The 19,203-nt window shown below is 40.2% G+C and overlaps 1 protein-coding gene across 3 annotated transcripts in view; it reads right to left on the bottom strand.

Annotated features, from left to right (window-relative positions):
- Positions 1 to 18,872, bottom strand: part of LOC138950947 (homeotic protein spalt-major-like) — a 46,238-nt gene extending 27,366 nt beyond the window's left edge. For 2 of the 3 annotated variants that reach the window (XM_070322662.1, XM_070322664.1), the window contains exons 1-3: positions 18,708 to 18,872; positions 17,567 to 17,692; positions 15,407 to 15,434 (exon numbers count right to left, since the gene is read on the bottom strand). The gene's annotated coding sequence lies outside the window, so the exon portion shown is untranslated. The remainder of the gene's footprint in view (positions 1 to 15,406; positions 15,435 to 17,566; positions 17,693 to 18,707) is intronic. The other variant, XM_070322663.1, reaches the window with a different exon arrangement.
- Between the last annotated feature and the right edge of the window lie 331 nt (positions 18,873 to 19,203).

Genomic DNA, 19,203 nt, shown 5'->3' with positions numbered 1-19,203 from the left:
TTCATTCCCAAACCCTATGCAACAAAAAGCTTGACTGTACATAAGGTAGTGTCTGTACAGTAGAACGGCAAACACTGGCAAGCCTGAAAATCATATTCACAAAAGCAAGGTTACCGGCTTGTTAAATTGTACCCAAAAAATTACGACAGCTTAAAACTGAACAAGTTTTTCATGGCAGTGAAAAAACACCTCATTTGGTAATCCAAAACAGTCAATCTTGTTCGTCCACCTATCCTGTATAACAATGATGCTGTGGCATGCTGAATGATGAAGGTGTCATTTTGTACAGAAGCTACAAAAGGCAAGTTTTGATGCTGGTTTTAGAGGGCAATGGAGAGGAAAAAAATGCATTGATTTTGGGGGGTGTTGGTGTTTTCTGGTTTAAATGCTTTGACACTTACTCCTATTAAATCAAGCATGCTTTCCTGTATGTATCCCATAGGGGGATGTAAGCCCTTTCTAGTCCTATACCTGGTTTTAAAATAAACAGCCCCATCACAAAGATGTGCCCTCAAACGCATCTGCCTTGGGTTTTTTTCTTTTATAGTATAGATTTGCTTCTCCTTCCACTATCAAAAGTAGGTGCCCAAAATGAACTTTCAGATTGGCTTTTACTCTTACTTATTCCTCTTACATCTTCATCATCTCCTCTGCAAAGTCTGTTCTTACAAATGAAACTTGAATATATAGTAGTGACATTAATGCTGTCATATTTTTTCTTTAAAACAAGATGTAAATGCAATTGCCTTACATAGTTACAATATTTGACTTAAATGTGACACAGAAGTGAAACAATGATATGATGGCCATATGCTCTAAACATCATCCCTTCTATGCTTTCTTTTCTTTATTTGGTGTTGAAAAAGTCCTGCAGAGAGAAACAAAGGCAGTATCAATTTTTATTTTAAAAGAGATCATTTTCTAACGTTTAGACCTAAAAGAAAACATGTATTAAGAATGTATATAAACCAAATGAAACTGTAATATACAGTACATGTAGTGACATTAACGCTGTAATATTTTTTTCTTTAAAACAAGATGTAAATGCTGGAAATCAGCACTGTTGCCTTACTTTGTCACAATATTTGACTTGAATGTCACACAGAACTGAAACAATGATAATTGATATGATGAGGCCATTGCTCGAAACATCATCCCTTCCATGACGTTTAAAGGAGAAAAAAGTCCTGGAGAGAAAAACAAAGGCAGTATCAATTTTTTTTCAAAGATAATTTTGTAATGTTTATAGATCTAAAAGAAAATATGTATTAAGAATGTATATAAACCAGCACCGCTAATACCTTTGTGGCAATGTTCAGTTTCACTGCATGGGTGTTTTGTGTCTCACAACATGCACTTACACAGTGAAATGACAAAGGACATCCAAAACAAAAGAGACAGTAGTGGTGACAAAAATCCCCCCCCCTCTTTCTGTTGTGTTATGCCACAGCCATATGCAATAACAAATCTGGTCAGCTTGGTTACTCACAGTGGAAGAACAATATATAGCTGAAAAGAAAAACAGAGTGGCACAAACATTAATTAAGAAGACATCAGTGTTAATTAATTAACAAGGGCACTAGCAAAAAGTGTAAATTCATTAATTGATTAAAAAGTTTCCTAAGTTATAAAAAGTAAGTCCTCAATTCAATATGTTTACTACACATGCATCAGACAAGTTGAAAGATAGATAAAAAGAGGAGTAATATTAGACATCAGCACAGGAAGTGATGGCAAAACCCACATGTAACTGTCACAAAATCACGGCATCAGAGCAAGTGTCAACCAATGAGGTGGGAGAGAACACTAATCCCCTGACGTCAAAGAGTTACGTAACACTTCCATCAATGCATCTGGAACATCATCAACCGCTTTCACTGGCTGGGTAAAATCTGTCATTCCAGATCTCTCCGTGCTCTAAAGGACTACTTAACCTAGATAAAAGCATAGTGAAGACTGTGCAGCAGCATGGATGCAGAACTACTACTACTACTCGTACTACAACTAGTGGGAAAGTGGTGCACATGTATGATGCCACATGTAAAAATAGATTGCAGTATTGATCCTAGCCCCGAGCTGCAGTGTCCCTGCATGGCCCTGCTCTGTACAGCACAGCATCTCCCCTCTCCCTCTGTCATGACGTAATACATTACGCCTACCCTGCCCCACACTCACTGTGCACACAATCTTTGTTTCAAAGGAAATTGAGAGGAGGAAACAGCATTGGCAAGGACTTTCAACGATCTGCCTATGCACACAAACCTAAGTAACTTACACACAAACCCCAGTAACTGGGTGTGACTTACGTTCACTGTTTGAGTAGAACAAGGTGAAATTAAAAACTGCTGACTGGTATTTTATCACACAGAAATGCGGTCAATGACTTGAAATTACAAAGAGACCCATTCCTGTTCTGAACAGTGTACTTTAATAATTAAGGTCAAGTTGTGGGTAAAAAGTATCATGGTTTTTTTTTAAGCACAAACAAGGCATTAGGAGTTTGTTAACTGCTCTAACTTTTAGTTACAAATGACACAGAGCCCCAGAAAAAAAGTGTAGAAGTACAAATCAGACTTTGCTACAGAAAGCAAGACTTGACCAGAAAACAGGCACATAACACCTCCATACTGAGATCTCACCAAGCAAACAAAGTCAAATGTATCCACATTATTGAGCAAAGACTCAGCAGTCTGATTGTGCTTGTTATTAAGTAATCATTAACTGTATAACTATAAGTACATGTTTTCATGTACAATATGTTACATCGTTCCTACTGTTCACTGTCACATATTCTCTTTACAAATCAGCTACAGTACAACCATTTTAAGAAAATCATGATCAGTTTAATGACTCCTTTAAATTTTCTTCATTCAATAAGATTATAACTTCTCTGTGTTTCCTTATTTTCACAAGAGTGATCAACAAGCAATGAAAATAAAAGTAACAGTAGGGTCTCTTTTGTAAGCGAGAGGTTGCGAGTTCGACCCTGGGTCAGGGCGTTAGCAATTTTCTCCCCCTTTTCCTAACCTAGGTGGTGGGTTCAAGTGCTAGTCTTTCGGATGAGCCGAAAAACCGAGGTCCCTTCGTGTGCACTACATTGGGGTGTGCACGTTAAAGATCCCACGATTGACAAAAGGGTCTTTCCTGGCAAAATTGTATAGGCGTAGATAAAAATGTCCACCAAAATACCCGTGTGACTTGGAATAATAGGCCGTGAAAAGTAGGATATGCGCCGAAATGGCTGCGATCTGCTGGCCGATGTGAATGCGTGATGTATTGTGTAAAAAAATTCCATCTCACACGGCATAAATAAATCCCTGCGCCTTGAATATGTGCGCGATATAAATTGCATAAAATAAAAATTAAAAAAATAAATAAATCCCTGCGCTTAGAATTGTACCCACGGAATACGCGCGATATAAGCCTCATATTGATTGATTGATTTTTTTTCCAAAATAGGGGAGCAGAGGATATGTTTATTTGTTTGTCACATACACTGGCAACCATAAAAAAAACACTTGTACATTGTGGCCATCATGGCCAGATAGTTGTTGTACACAGATATCAGTTATAACATCACATACAGACCTGTTTACCCCCATAAGTTTTTTGGAGTAATGCTCAGCATCAGCATCATGACTTTAATAATTACATTTTTATGCATCAAATCATATTTGCCCAAATGCTGCATTTTCTTTTTGACCAGTTAATACGTTTAAATACAAATACAGACCTGGAACAGTTGGTGTATTTTCCACAGAGACTATAGTGTATTTTCAAAATATTGAGTGTATTTTCTTACCAGGTAGAGGTGCTTGTTAATCATATGTGACCGACGTAAAACTGTTAGCAGTGCAATTCATCGGATCACGTATAATCCAGGGAAAATATAGACCAATCGTAAGCGCTAACCAAAGCAAACCAGATTGTGTCCATGGCCAATCACGTACACAACCCACATTCAGTTTTGAGACGCACTAAATAAAAACAAAAAATTATTTTTGTAATCGTCGTACTTTCTCATCAACCAGCGTATTTATCGTATTCTTGGAAACTTGGCGTACAAAATACTGCGAAATCGTATGAGTAAACAGGTCTGCAAATACATTAAAATGATATGTGTGATAAGTATATTTCACATAACAACGAGTCCTGTATTCAAGAGTAAGAGAAAACAATGAGCTTCAAAGGACGATTAATCAACCCTTTTACCATCTCTTTATGCTAATCAAGCCCAAAATGATCCACACATACCTTATGATTGACTGAGGTATAAGGAAGTTTCCCTGCCAACGAACTATTCCAGGTACATCTCACAAAAAGTCATGTCATTAATTTCTCGGCTGAAATAATATTATCACAATTCATGTAATAGGAAGCCTAGCTTAAAACTGTCTACCATTTAATGTTTGCGATCCACTTCTTACACTAAAAGTGTGACAACTGACATATTGAGATCCCTGATGCTGAGAAGTTGTGTCAAGACACGCTGATAAAGCTGACTCATTATAATACGCAAGCATATTTCACCAATCCATGGATACGTTTTGATATACTCTATAGCCTCTTCAAGACAACATATACTGTTCAAAAAAAGAAACGCATAGCTTGTAATATTTGGTTAATTTAGTTATATGGCTACAAGGATATCCACCAAACTGCAGAAAATGTTTATCTGGTCGTCGACCTTTCGTCCATTGCCACAAGTGAGCTCTGCACGTGACGCATGCGTTATCAGTGGCTACAATGTCAAAATTGCTCATTTGGCATGACCACTCGTCATGCTTCAGTGTAATCTCGTGAAACTCGGGGAATATTGAGCTCTCACCATGTCTTCCAAAACCCATAAAAGCGGATTGTTCGCCACAAAGAAATCAGACGACAATTCAGCGACGAAAGATGGCCCGATTGAGCAGAGAAGACCGCCAAATTGCATTGGGTCGTTTACAAGCAGGCCAAAGTCAAAGTGCAATCGCCAGGCACTTCCACGTGTCCCAGAGCACCATCAGTAGACTGTGGGTCAGGTTTCAAGCCACTGGCTCCGTTGCTGACTTGCCACGAGCGGGAAGACCAAGGGCGACAACTGCTGCTCACGACCGCTTCATACGGCTCCGCCACCTCCGGAATCGTTTCCTGTCGGCCTCATCTTCTGTCCAGGCTCTCCCCGGGCCACACTGATTATCGGACCAGACCGTGCGGAACCGCCTGCATGAAGCTGGTTTGAGAGCTCGCAGACCTCACAGAGGAGCTGTCCTCACCCGCCGCCATCGCCAGAACCGAGTGCAGTGGGGCAACCAGCACTTTCGCTGGACCGTCCGGAATCACTGGAGACACGTGTGGTTCAGCGACGAGTCCTACTTCCTGCTCCAGCGACATGATGGTCGGAGGAGGGTCTACCGGAGAGTAAACGAACGTTACGCGCCCAACTGTGTGGATGAGGCACCCGTTCAAGGTGGTGGAGGCGTCATGGTGTGGGGGGCGATCAATACCGCTGGAAGGAGCACCCTGGTGCACGTCCAAGGGCGCATAACTGCCCAGCGATACGTGGAGGAAATTCTGCGCCCACACACCCTTCCTCTTCTGGCTGACCAGGATGCCATATTCCAGCAGGACAACGCTCGCCCGCACACAGCACGACTCACCACCCAGTTCCTCACCGACCACCATGTCCAGGTGCTTCCCTGGCCATCCATGTCGCCAGACATGAACCCGATAGAACACCTCTGGGATGAATTGGACAGACGTGTGCGCAGGCGAGAAGAAGCGCCGGCAAATCACCGCGATCTATTGCAGGCACTTCAGGAGGAGTGGGACACCATCCCACAGCAAGATATCCGGCATCTGATCCAGTCCATGCCCAGAAGGTGCCGGGCAGTTGTTGCTGCTCAAGGCAGTCACACCCCCTACTGACTTGACAGCCTCGGCATCCAATCGTATTGATTGACTGATTGATTTGAAGATGCAAATGAACTGTGTGTGCATTCAACTGTGTCCATACCAAATTTCAAACAAATAATCTAAATATTGGATTTTCTGTTAATTTTTTCGTTTCTTTTTTTGAACAGTATATTATTCATGAAGGGACTGATGGAGGCAAAAGTTGTAAGTGTTCCTGATCTCATCCTGCAGTCATTAAAAGCCACCATTGGGAGCTGTAAAGTACAGATTACTGCCACCAAAGCTACCACTCAGCAATTTGGGCTGGTTGGTCAACCTGATCGAAGTCCAATGCCCTTCAGCAAATCACTCTGCTTTCCCTAACACACCGCTCAACTAATCGTCAGCGATAACAGAATGTCACTAAGCTCAAGCTAAAACAGCTTTCCTGAGATGTACAATAACCACAAAGGCGCATTTAATGTACATAAATGGCAATGTATTCTTTGAGCTCAATGCGGCAATGAAATATGCGCAGAACTATTGATGCGACACATGCAATCTACTTTTTATGTGTTATCAACAGCTATCATTTTTGACAAAGCCTGGAGGAAAATCAATAAATGCAAGTTACTTCAACAAAACTACTCATTTGAAGTGCATCATTTGAATACATGGCCCCAGGCTGATATCAAAACTATCAGAGAATTCTTTTCCTTGTGCATTAATTTACACAATTACTACTTAATGCATGTCATATACATACTGTTTACTGTGTTTGAGAAAACTGTACACACTGCTCGCATGCTTCAAGTTAGCATTCAGAGCATACTTTTGTCATGTTTAAGTTACCTGCATGTCAACAGACTATAGACAGGGGAGGATGACAGGTTTTGCAACAGACATTAGTCTTTCTTTATTTGGTGTTAAACGTCATTTTCAACCATGAAGGTTATATCGCGACGGGGAAAGGGGGGAGATGGGATAGAGCCACTTGTCAATTGTTTCTTGTTCACAAAAGCACTAATCAAAAATTTGCTCCAGGGGCTTGCAACGTAGTACAATGTATTACCTTACTGGGAGAATGCAAGTTTCCAGTACAAAGGACTTAACATTTCTTACATACTGCTTGACTAAAATCTTTACAAAAATTGACTATATTCTATACAAGAAACACTTAACAAGGGTAAAAAGAATCCGTAAGTCGCCTCTTACGACATGCTGGGGAGCATCGGGTAAATTCTTCCCCCTTACCCGCGGGGGGTAACAGACATTGGTAATGGTATAGTTTTAATATCACAATATGACATGCTGTTTAAAGATCTTCCAACAAATGTATCTACATTACAAGTACATGTATATGACCCACTACCAAGCGAGTGCAACTAAGCATGAAGAAACAAACCAAGAAACAAACAAACAAAATGCAAATACAAACGTAACAAAGACACCTCCCATTATTGGCGTTAACCGGTAATTAGCGGTATTTTACCGGTTGAAATGAGAAAATACCGGCATAAAAATGGCTGCCGGTATGACCTACTGGTTGATGTTTAGAACTACAGTTTTTTTTCGCTGGTAGAACAATAAAACCAGTACTCTGAGATGTACTATTCCAATGACGAGCCCACCGGTATTTTCTGGACTGTTTGCATCATAAAAGTTTGCGTACCGGTTTGAACAAATACTAGCGCCATCACTGCCTCCCTTTGCTTGACCTTCACCATGACTACCTCAATCAGCATGAAGTCAACATCTTTCAACTCTTTCAGGGCTGTCTAAAGTTACTGTCTTTTTTCACCCACTGATACTAGTACATACTGGGCTGGCAAAAACCTTTTGACTGTGACAGCCTTGATAAACTGAGAAACCATGTCAGCAATGAACCTAAATAGATGGGTTTTTTTATAGCATATTTTCAATTCAAACACTACACACGAATATATTTTGGGATTCAGGAAATAATTCTTTTCTTTATTTGGTGTTTTACGTCGTTTTCAACCACGAAGGTTATATCGCGACGGGGGAAGGGGGGAGATGGGATAGAGCCACTTGTCAATTGTTTCTTGTGTCAAGGATAAATGATGTCATCAAAGACTTTTCTTTCTTTATTTGGTGTTTAACGTGGCTTTCAACCACAAAGGGTTATATCGCGACGGGGAAAGGGGGAAGATGAGATAGAGCCACTTGTCAATTGTTTCTTGTTCACAAAAGCACTAATCAAAAATTTGCTCCAGGGGCTTGCAACGTAGTACAATATATGACCTTACTGGGAAAATGCAAGTTTCCAGTACAAAGGACTTAACATTTCTTACATACTGCTTGACTAAAATCTTTACAAAAATTTACTATATTCTATACAAGAAACACTTAACAAGGGTAAAAGGAGAAACAGAATCCGTTAGTCGCCTCTTACGACATGCTGGGGAGCATCGGGTAAATTCTTCCCCCTAACCCGCGGGGGGTGTCATCAAAGACATTTATCGAACAAAAAATGAGAGAGAAAAAAAATGTGGGGACAAATATTTGGAAGTTTCTTGAAATTAGCTTGAAAACATCTGTCCAGTATTTTTCTGTGAATTGCTCTACACACACACAAACACACCTCCCTCTCAATTCCTAGTCTTCTGCACCACATTTAGTTCAATATTTACTAAATGTAAAAATAGAGTTCAAAATGAAGAAATAAACATAATAAAGAAATCTGAATTTCTGCTTTTATAACAAATATTCTCAATTAATCCCTCTCTCCTAATCTACATACACTCTTCCTAAAAAGTTAGGGACCGGTCCAAAAAATGTTTCAGTTTACATTAAAGGGCAGCTGTCGGGTTGCCTGGTCTCAAAAATGCGCAGAGTCGCGTGCAAAAACGCGTTTAAGAGTTTTCCGAGTTGATTCAACTAAAGACTGTTGATTTGGTCCAGAAGAAGACACTTTCATCATTAGTTTGAAACCATTAAAATGCGTGAAACTTTCTGCTAGTTCTCACAATCCGCAAAAAAACGAAGCAGTTGGCAGGCCGAAACGACTCAAAATCCGCGACCGACAACTCTGTCAGCACAAGAAAGCCGCCGCAGCGTTAGCCTTGCTGTGACGTCACTCGAGGAAGCCGATAAGGCCGCTGTGAAGTTTACAGTACAATGTAGACTACAGCTGGACATCTGTAATGCTGTACGCGTGATTGATTCTTGCACAAAGTAAAGTATTAGGATGGTAATATCTTCTCAAGACCCACGTTCACATTTTCTCTTCTTTGATCTGACCGACTGCAACCTTTACAAGTCATTTCTAAAGTGGTTCACATGCTGTTGCTACTCCTCCAGTCCACCCGGTTAAACCATAAAGTTGCTCAACCACATACCCTCGTGTCCCTTGTCAGCAGACACTGTACACTTATGAAGAAGGTCCGCTTGAGGTGTCACACCAATTACCGTGTACGTGTGAGGTACTGAATTCAAGACAAAAGCCAACTCTGTCGGTGGGAAAATCTAGGAAAGAGATGATGATAATACATCTTCAGTTACTCACTCAAGTAGATAGACGAGATAAGATAAAGGGAAGAGAGACGGAGACAAAGATGAAACAGTGGATCTAGTGTGGAAAATGGGGGAGGGGGGTTCGGCCGCAAAAAATCAAAGATGAATTTGTCAAACTGTGTTTGTGATGGTTATCGTGTGTGTGTGTGTGTGTGTGTGTGTGTGTGTGTGTGTGTGTGTGTGTGTGATAACACGTATGTGTGTGTGTGTGTGTGTGTATATATATGTGTGATAACACGTGTGTGTGTGTGTGTGTGTGTGTGTGTGTGTGTGTGTGTGTGTGTGTGTGTGTGTGTGTGTGTGTGTGTCTGTGTGTGAGTGTGTTTGTGTGTGTGTGTTTGTGTTCCTCGACGCGTGACAATATCTGCCAATAAGTTGAACAAAAACAGGGTTCAAGTGGAACAAAAGCAGGAGGGGGACAGAAGACATGTTATGAACTCCGTTTTTTACTGCAAAATTTTGGCCTGGGAGAAGTCACCCCATCCTAAGTTTCTCTTCACCTACCCGTGAAGTATGCTTGAGGGCTTGACTAGACAACCCGATTGCGCCCATTACACGGCATAAAGAGAGCACCGTTCAACCCGGCCGATTCCGCGGCTGACGTCACGCGTCCAAGGGAAGTAATTTTCGAGCGGGCTGCATTGACTCGGCCAAGAATGCAAACTTTCTTCGATTAAAGACATTGTAGCATGTCTAAAGTCTTCGGACTTGTGTTATCAAGCTGTCAAAATCACCAAGTAACTTTTAAGTATAGTTTCAGTTACATGATAACTCATTCTAAGGAACAGATTTTGAGAGCCACAACCCGACAGCTGCCCTTTAAGCAGCTGCATGAGTGCATTATTTTGTCAGTGTGTCAGCTTTTAAACAAAATCTGGTGAGCACAATTGATGGCCATGACCATGTTTTAGCAAGTGCATCACACATTTTTGCCCTGGAACGTTTTTAGGATTTTGAAAAGCAGCCTCTTTTCCCCAAAAAGCAAAATCTGTCCAGGTGTTTAGCATGGCACAATAAACTATCTTCCAGGTGTTTAGCATGGCACAATAAACTATCTGTCCAGGTGTTTAGCATGGCACAATAAACTATCTGTCCAGGTGTTTAGCATGGCACAATAAACTATCTGTCCAGGTGTTTAGCATGGCACAATAAACTATCTGTCCAGGTGTTTAGCATGGCACAATAAACTATCTGTCCAGGTGTTTAGCATGGCACAATAAACTATCTGTCCAGGTGTTTAGCATGGCACAATAAACTATCTGTCCAGGTGTTTAGCATGGCACAATAAACTATCTGTCCAGGTGTTTAGCATGGCACAATAAACTATCTGTCCAGGTGTTTAGCATGGCACAATAAACTATCTGTCCAGGTGTTTAGCATGGCACAATAAACTATCTTCCAGGTGTTTAGCATGGCACAATAAACTATCTGTCCAGGTGTTTAGCATGGCACAATAAACTATCTGTCCAGGTGTTTAGCATGGCACAATAAGTCTATCTGTCCAGGTGTTTAGCATGGCACAATAAACTATCTGTCCAGGTGTTTAGCATGGCACAATAAACTATCTGTCCAGGTGTTTAGCATGGCACAATAAGTCTATCTGTCCAGGTGTTTAGCATGGCACAATAAACTATCTGTCCAGGTGTTTAGCATGGCACAATAAACTATCTGTCCAGGTGTTTAGCATGGCACAATAAACTATCTGTCCAGGTGTTTAGCATGGCACAATAAACTATCTGCACAAAATGTTTCTAGGCAGATAAGTTGAAGTGCAGATCTTTTGATGAGGTTGTTTATTGTAAAAGCAGTTATATGACTGGAAAAGCTGTCCATTTATCTACCATGTTCAACAAACAGGTCGATTTTACATGAGGTAGTGTCCATACAGTGGATCCTACAACACAGACTCCCCCCAAAATCAAATTCACAAAAGCTAGATTATGAAGTTAAAATGGGAGAAAAAAAACTAGAAAGCTAAAACACAACAAGTTTTGCATGTCATGGACAATATCAAATTTTGTATCCAAAACAGTCCGTTTTGTTCTCTTATCTTGTCTAACAATGACGTTATGGCATGCTGAATAGTGTAGGTGTCATTCCTCCCTCAAGCCATTAATGGCTGTTTTGGAACCACTTTTGGCGGATAATGAGCAATAACAGATGCGCCAAATACTAACCTTTCATGTATATCCTTAATCAGACAAGGGGGATAATATGAGAATTTCAACATGAGAGTTAGAGTAATCTTTTGGGCTTTATCATACACGGCCAGCAATGTCAGCCTACGCCAATGAAAAGCTCACTACTGACACACTTCACTAAGCATGGGTCTTGAAAGACCATTTTCCACAAACTTTTGTTCGCGTTTAAACTTGTGCACTGTGAGCGGCCTGTGTTAAATTTGTATTCAATTAAAGTGTAATTTTGGTGTTGAATACATACGCCTGCTAATTTTCAAATGTTTCTGTTCACTATGACAGGATTACATCTTTATTGTTAAAACTCTTCCTGGCATGTCACATAACAGCATAACTATAAATGTCTCATATATAATATGACTTAGGATTCCCTGTATATTTTATGACATCTTACCACAATTCACCGAAATTTACTGAAATGTATCGTTGTTTTGTCTCATTTCCCTCAATAACAGCTTCCCAACCCACCTTGCATGGCCTCTGAAAAGAATGACACCTCTAACGTCATGGTTAGACAATATGGGGGTACAAAACTGACTGTTTTGGATACAAATTTGATTGTTCTTTCCCATGACATGCAGAACTCGTTCCGTTTTAACTGCTCTGATATTTTTCTAATCCAAAAATGATAAGGAATAGATGAATGTTAATTTCATGTGTCTTGTTTGAAAAATAAAAAAATGGCTATGTAACGGTTTTAATTTTTTAAGCACCTTTTCAAATCAGACACAACAAAACTATATATTTGTGGATACAGGAAAAAATAGGGAATACAATGATCAATTTTGTGATTTCAATTTCAATTTTTTTTTCAAGTAAAAAAAGCGGCCAATTTTGAATGCACATTCCATAAACGATTTTTTTTAGGTACCTAGCTCAAATGCAATCCAATAGTCTAGACCACCTCAAAGGTTGTGTGACAGAAATTTCAAGAAAATTGATAAAAAATGTAGCCGTGACAGCCTCAACTTTTTTTAAACGGCCAAATATGACATCAAATATTGCTATCAAAAATTGGAGAAAAACATATCGAGCAAATGCCCTAAATAGTAAAAAATGCATGCAACAATTTTCATTAAAGGTCCTTGTCTACATTTTTTATACCGAAATCGCCATTTGACCATTAAAATGCAGAGTCTATTATCTACAAATATCAACAATACACCCCCTTTCGATCAGGAAAGACGAAGCCAGTGTAGCCGTTTGAAAATTCATTGTAGTATTCCAGCGTAGTACTCATAGTAGGATATCCTTATTTGGAAAATGCCAAGCGCAAAACTCCTCTCAAATCCCGTGCATTTCGTGTGTTTAAAAAAAAGCGTGGACAGCGCTCCAGTGTCAAACTGTTGCTGCACTTGTTTGGGCGTGGCTATAAGCACAGTGACATGAATTTGATTGGTCAGTATTTTTAGGCAAAGCACATGTTCTCAGCAAACAGAAAACAAAATATTAAGCGTGAGTCACGCTACCCAAAAATAAAATCTTGTTTTACATATTTTTTTTTTCTATAACTTGTTCCCCCATGGTTCATTCATCATTTGACATAATTTTGTATCGAAATCTAACCATAAGATTATTGAAAAAAAGCAAAAATATAGACGACCACCTTTAAAACCTGTCGGATAGTTTCTGAGAAATGCCTTTCACACCCACACACACATACAGAGGGAGACACACTGCCCTCGTTAAATCATCCACTCAAGTATTGACTGAATCTAAAAAAAAGAATTTAAAAAAAGAAACATAAGAAAATTAGCCAAGTTTAGGGACAAGTTTTTGCCCTTTACCTGGAGGAAAGCAGTTCAAATGTAGTACGAAACATGTATTTAAAGAAAGGCTGCTTTGCGGTGAATCGGCACATAGATATGTACCCGGAATCCTGGAAGGTTAAAATGTTAGGGTAGATGTTAGAAAAGTTCAGCCAGCGTGAGCAAACAGATATCAAGGTGAATGCAGAAGATAAAACTTTCAAAAGTTGTTGCTCATGTATCACAGAATACAAAGCTTAAACTGTAACTCTTAATACAATAACTCATTAACGTAACCTTGGAAGATAAACAAAAAACTGAAATTAGCATCATAAGCTTTGCCCTGTTACTGCAAATGTCAAATTAAGTTCCTCTGCTATAATACTATTATTGGCACAAAAAGCAGAACAGAGCCCAAGCTTAACATGGAGCTACAAATTACGTCAATGATACAATGACAAAAGGTGACGTTTTCATGTCAGTATGTCCCAAATGACATCACCAGTACATTTTTCATTCTATCTGATCTGTTTTCGTTCTATTTTTTCTAATAACATGCGTTAACAATTGATTGTCAACTGGAATGGAAGAGCACAAAAAGTGTAACTTGATATGCAGTTTCTCTAGAGGGAAAAAAATCGTCCACTTTCATGTCAGTGTGTCCCATGCAACATACATTTGCCAAACAGCTATGTGTAAGTAGATTATTTGTACATAACTAACTCAGTTTTCATTCCCAAACTTTGAGTGAGCCATGTGTATGTAGGAACTAGGATACAACAAAATAGGAACCAGATAGACCCAAAGGTCTGGTACGTACACAACCTCTCCTACTTCCCACCTCACAGATGGTTACATTTTAATGATGATTTTGCAATTGGAAACACTGTTTAAAGGCATAGAAAGCTGATGACTATTCATGCTAATTGCTTTACCCACAGCTGGAGACATGCTAAATTTAAGTTCCCTGCAAGATATTGTGGTCTAGGACCCCTTAAATGTTGAGATATTTGAATTTTTATTTTGATCTAGATCGTCCTATTTATAGATTTGCCAACAGAGGTAACGTTGACGCAAGGGAAATAACTCCGCGTCTTTGTTGACATCCTCACTTTTTCAGAGGCTAGAACAAGCTGTAATGCATGTATATATATGGTCCGCGCATTGCGACATATCGTCATTATATGGCCTTATGATGCATTTGACATCGATTGTGGGCAAACTACACATCGTAAACACGGGAGCGAGTTAGTAAGCCTTTAAAGGAGCAAAACAGACATGAATTGACTTCAGTTAAATTCGCTGATCGCAATTGGTTAGTCTTCACTGAGACTGTCCAAGATGAGAACTTTGTCACTGTTATGGAAACATGTGACAAGTGTACAAAGCAGCCAGACTTAGAGTGATGCTAACCTTGTTGTAAACCTTATGTTAATCTAAGGAGAAGCTCCACCTCCTTCCTGTTGACCAATGTGGTCAAGTAAAACTACAAGGCAAACATTTCAGTCACTTTATATTAGTCATACAATAGAACCCCCTTTTTAAGACCTTCACAAATTTAAGGAAAAAATAGGTCTTGAAAAGGAGTGAGTCTTAAACTGGAAGTGGGGCGGGGATGTAGCTCAGTCGATAGCGCGCTGGATTTGTATCCAGTTGGCCGCTGTCAGCGTGAGTTCGTCCCCCCGTTCGGCGAGAGATTTATTTCTCAGAGTCAACTTTGTGTGCAGACTCTCCTCGGTGTCCGAACACCCCCGTGTGTACACGCAAGCACAAGACCAAGTGCGCACGAAAAAGATCCTGTAATCCATGTCAGAGTTTGGTGGGTTATAGAAACACGAAAATACCCAGCATGCTTCCTCCGAAAACGGCGTATGGCTGCCTAAATGGCGGGGTAAAAAACGGTCATACACGTAAAAATTCCACTCGTGCAAAAAACACGAGTGTACGTGGGAGTTTCAGCCCACGAACGCAGAAGAAGAAGAAGAAAAACTAGAAGTAAATTTAGAGAGAAGTGAAAAAAGAAAATGTGAAAAAGCAAGGGCTTACCAGAGGTAGTCTCAAAAAGGGGGGTCCACTGTACAACAGAGAAAACAAGCTTTGAATAAATCAGCGAACTTTGTCCTGAAAAAGAACATTTACATATCACATTTGCAAACTTGTTATTACAGGGCTTGACGAGTTGAAAGTGCAAGATGAAAAATGTGACTGACCACTTCAAAGCTCTGCTGACCGAAACCTCCATCTTGATCAACTTTATCTTTCCCACAAATGATCATGCACAATGAACCAGTCCAGGTCAGGCTTCATGCTGTAGTACTGTACATTTAATCAAGCTGGTGAAAAAAGACAACCTAAGTTATAAAAAAAAACTCTTTATATAAAGAATGTGCAGACCTGGGAACCCCTGTTTTGCACTGAGTATTCTCAAAGAAACTTGGTGTATTTTCAGAAAAATGAGTGTACTCCACACAGCATTCAAACAACACAAACACTGGATCGGCTTCGGGATGCGCTTGTGAAGAAAAGAAGTCTCGGAATTTTGTTGATTGTATTTTTTTCCACCCACAATACTGATCGCATTTTAGGACAATCAAGTGTACAAAGTACAGCGAAATTGTATGGGTTCCCAGGTCTGAATGTATCAATACCTAAAAAAGACAAATAAAGTAACAAGCTAAAATAAAGAATATATTAATACCTAAAAAAGACAGTAACAACCTGAAATAAAGAATGTATCAAAACCTTAAAAAGACAACTCAAGTAAAAATCTGAAATAAAGAAATTTAAAAAAAACTGAAAAAGACAACTAAAAATCTGAAAGTGAAATAAAGAAATAACAAAACCTGAAAAGACAACTAAATTCACAATCTGAAATAAAGACTGTATTAAAACCTAGAAAAAACAACTAAAGTAACAATCTGAAATAAAAAAATGTACCAAAAACTGTGGTTTTGACTTATAAGATTCATTATTCTCATATAACGTATCATATATGGTGTAACTTTAAAAAGGAGTACCAGCAAAAGTGTAAGCATTCAAATCTGACAGCAGGAGGAAAGACATTTCTTCACAGCACACTCAAACTAAAAAATTTCCTGTTCTCTGGATTCATTCCCACCCATCCATTTCTCTCTCATTCCTAAACAGACTCCAGTCTGCTTGTGAGTCCACTCACTGAAACATTTCCTGTCACCTGGTTTTTACTCTCATGTACATGTATTTCATTTTTCTCTCATTCTAATAAACCCTGACTTGTACCACTAAACTTCAACTGAAACATTTCCTTTCACTTTGTTTTATTCCCATCTATATATTTTTTCTCTTTCTCTCATTCTAATAAACCATATCCACTTGTACAACTAAACTTCAGAGTCAACTAATACCTTATACTTTGTATTTTTACCAGCAAATACACACAAAAACAATGAAATGTCAAGATTTCAACTTAACCCCTTAAGCTGCCTGACCCCCTTCTTTACAATTATAAATACTGAGTTCACTCTGAACTTGTACTTTTTGACAAGTTATAGTAAGAGTAAACAATCTGCTAAGTACAACATTACACTTTAAACATGTTCTATCAGTACCAGTCACTCCTGTAAGTGTAACATGTAGTATACCCTGTTCCAAATCACATGCCTCATGAACTGTAAAAAGCATAATTTAGAAGAACAGTTCGGCAGCTATTTCTAGCTCCATTTTATCATCTTTCTTATTCTTTCATCCAGTCTGGGTGTAACAAATGAAAGAGAACGACTGCCAACACTGTCAGGCTGAATTTACATAAATTAAAATATTAAATAACTGCAAAATCCATTTGTACAACATTCAAGTTTTTGGTGACTGCCTCAAGTCCACAATTCAAAAATCAATATGTCATCATGACATTTGTAATTCACAATCTTTGGAAAAAAAACCAACGCTACAATACGAACTACTTGGTCAACATGCAAAGACATCTAACATACACCAAATATATAAAAGAAGAGTCAAACCAGTTTTAAACATGGAGAAGTTGAGGTTGAGATGACTTTTGGAAGCTCAGTGTTGAGCCTTTAGCAAGACAGTAGTCTACTGTGCACGCAAAGCCTGCCCTGCAGCTACTGCATAACTTGTGCCGTCTAAATTTAAACTGTACACTGACAGATAAAGGAAGTTGAAAAAAAGAAAGGCCGCTAGGTAGCAACGTATCCTGGTATAGCTTACTTCTCATACGATGAACAGGATACCATAGATGTTATGATGCAGTGAGTTGTATGTACACTGACACAGCTTGGCCGCCTCGCCTGTCTTCCCTGTTGCTTCAAGTCGAATGCAGTGGGTGTGCATGCCCTGCAAGCAAGTAGCAGGAAGAAGGGCAGTAGTGCATGTAGGGCGCTGTTAGGACTAGAGCAAGTAGTAGATCGATGCAGCTACTACCATTCACCATGCAGCACCCCACTCCACCCCTCCCCCTCCGCCTGACATGCTGCCAGACTCTCTCCCACTCTCTGTGCCTGGCCTGGCGCTGTGTCACTGGCCTCGTGTCACGGCGCTCCTCTCGCTGACATAGTCAACACTGCAGCTGCACCGCCACTGCACCACGCCAGCCGCCTCTTGCCTGCCACTAACCGCACCACTGTGTGGGTGACTGCTATGTTTAGCAGTAGCCTCCCTCAGTTGTCAGTTCACACTAAAACTTCACCGCCGTGGGGGGAAAAGTAGGTTGCAATATTACGCCATCATGCATAATTCCATACAACTCTTTTGCATACACAGCGCGCCGCGTTCTCTAGCTTGTAAAGAAGTTTCTAAAAGAAGAAACAGACTACACGAAGAAACGGGGTAAGGGGGTAAGTAAAGTTTATCGTCAGGTAAACTGCCGAGAAGCATTCTCTCACCTTCTATCGACTACGCTAACTCCACCCAAAGTTACACAAGTTTACCGATAGAGCCCCGCACGTCTGTCTAGACGGATCACTTATAAGAGTACTAATGTCAACTTGACCTAAGCGGGCCGTCTGCTTGCCACACCTGCCTCGCGCTGTACGCGTTTGGTTCAGTAACACACTGAATGTACTAGCACACGCTTCACAACACAAACCGTCTGTACTGATCCAATTCATCAACTTTTTCTCTTCCCTACTCCGGCCCTTTTCCAAACCCCCCTTGCCTCCATAAGGCCGCAGCGGAGCGGATGTGCGAATGTAAACAAAGGACCCGCTTTGTTCCCCAAGCCGTTTTTGACATGTGTCATTTTCGCGGTAAAATGTCTTTGCCGATCGACAAAACGACACACTTTTCTATGATCGTGAGAAGAAGGTTAACAGTTCATACATCAACGAACAGACACAAAGTCAAGACTTACCACTTTCCGTTGGTCGCTTTCCGGCTGACGACATGGGGCTGAGGCCGCCCTTACTAAGTCGGTTTTCTTGCAAGATATGCAAACATTCTTCTGTCTCTTGACATTTTAACTGGAGATGGCGCAGCGATCAGGGAGCATCTATTGGGCGCACTGCAGCGCAAAGTTACTTCCCCTGTGCACACTGCACAATGCAGCGAATGCACACGACAGTCAACGCTAGTAGTAGTCATAGCGTAGCGCGGCCCCCTCCGCGCTTCTCTCCTTTTCCTCTCCCCTTCTTTCCGAGCAGGCGCTCTGCTTTGTAAGTCAACTAGCCTTCACTCTTACACGCGGTTCGTGGGATTTGGAATAAACAGCCCTGATGAAATAGAAATTATAGAAAAGACGTGAAGCCGCGGATTTACTCATGAGATGATTGATGGTTAGGTTACATACACGACTCTCAAGCCCTTTTTTGTCAGGTGTCTGAAGCAGGAGTACTGCATATGACCACTGA

Source organism: Littorina saxatilis, linkage group LG16 (assembly GCF_037325665.1).
Source record: "Littorina saxatilis isolate snail1 linkage group LG16, US_GU_Lsax_2.0, whole genome shotgun sequence".
Taxonomy (NCBI): Eukaryota; Metazoa; Mollusca; class Gastropoda; order Littorinimorpha; family Littorinidae; genus Littorina; species Littorina saxatilis.
The sequence above is the reverse complement of the archived record's forward strand: the minus strand, read 5'-3'. Positions and strand labels throughout refer to the sequence as shown.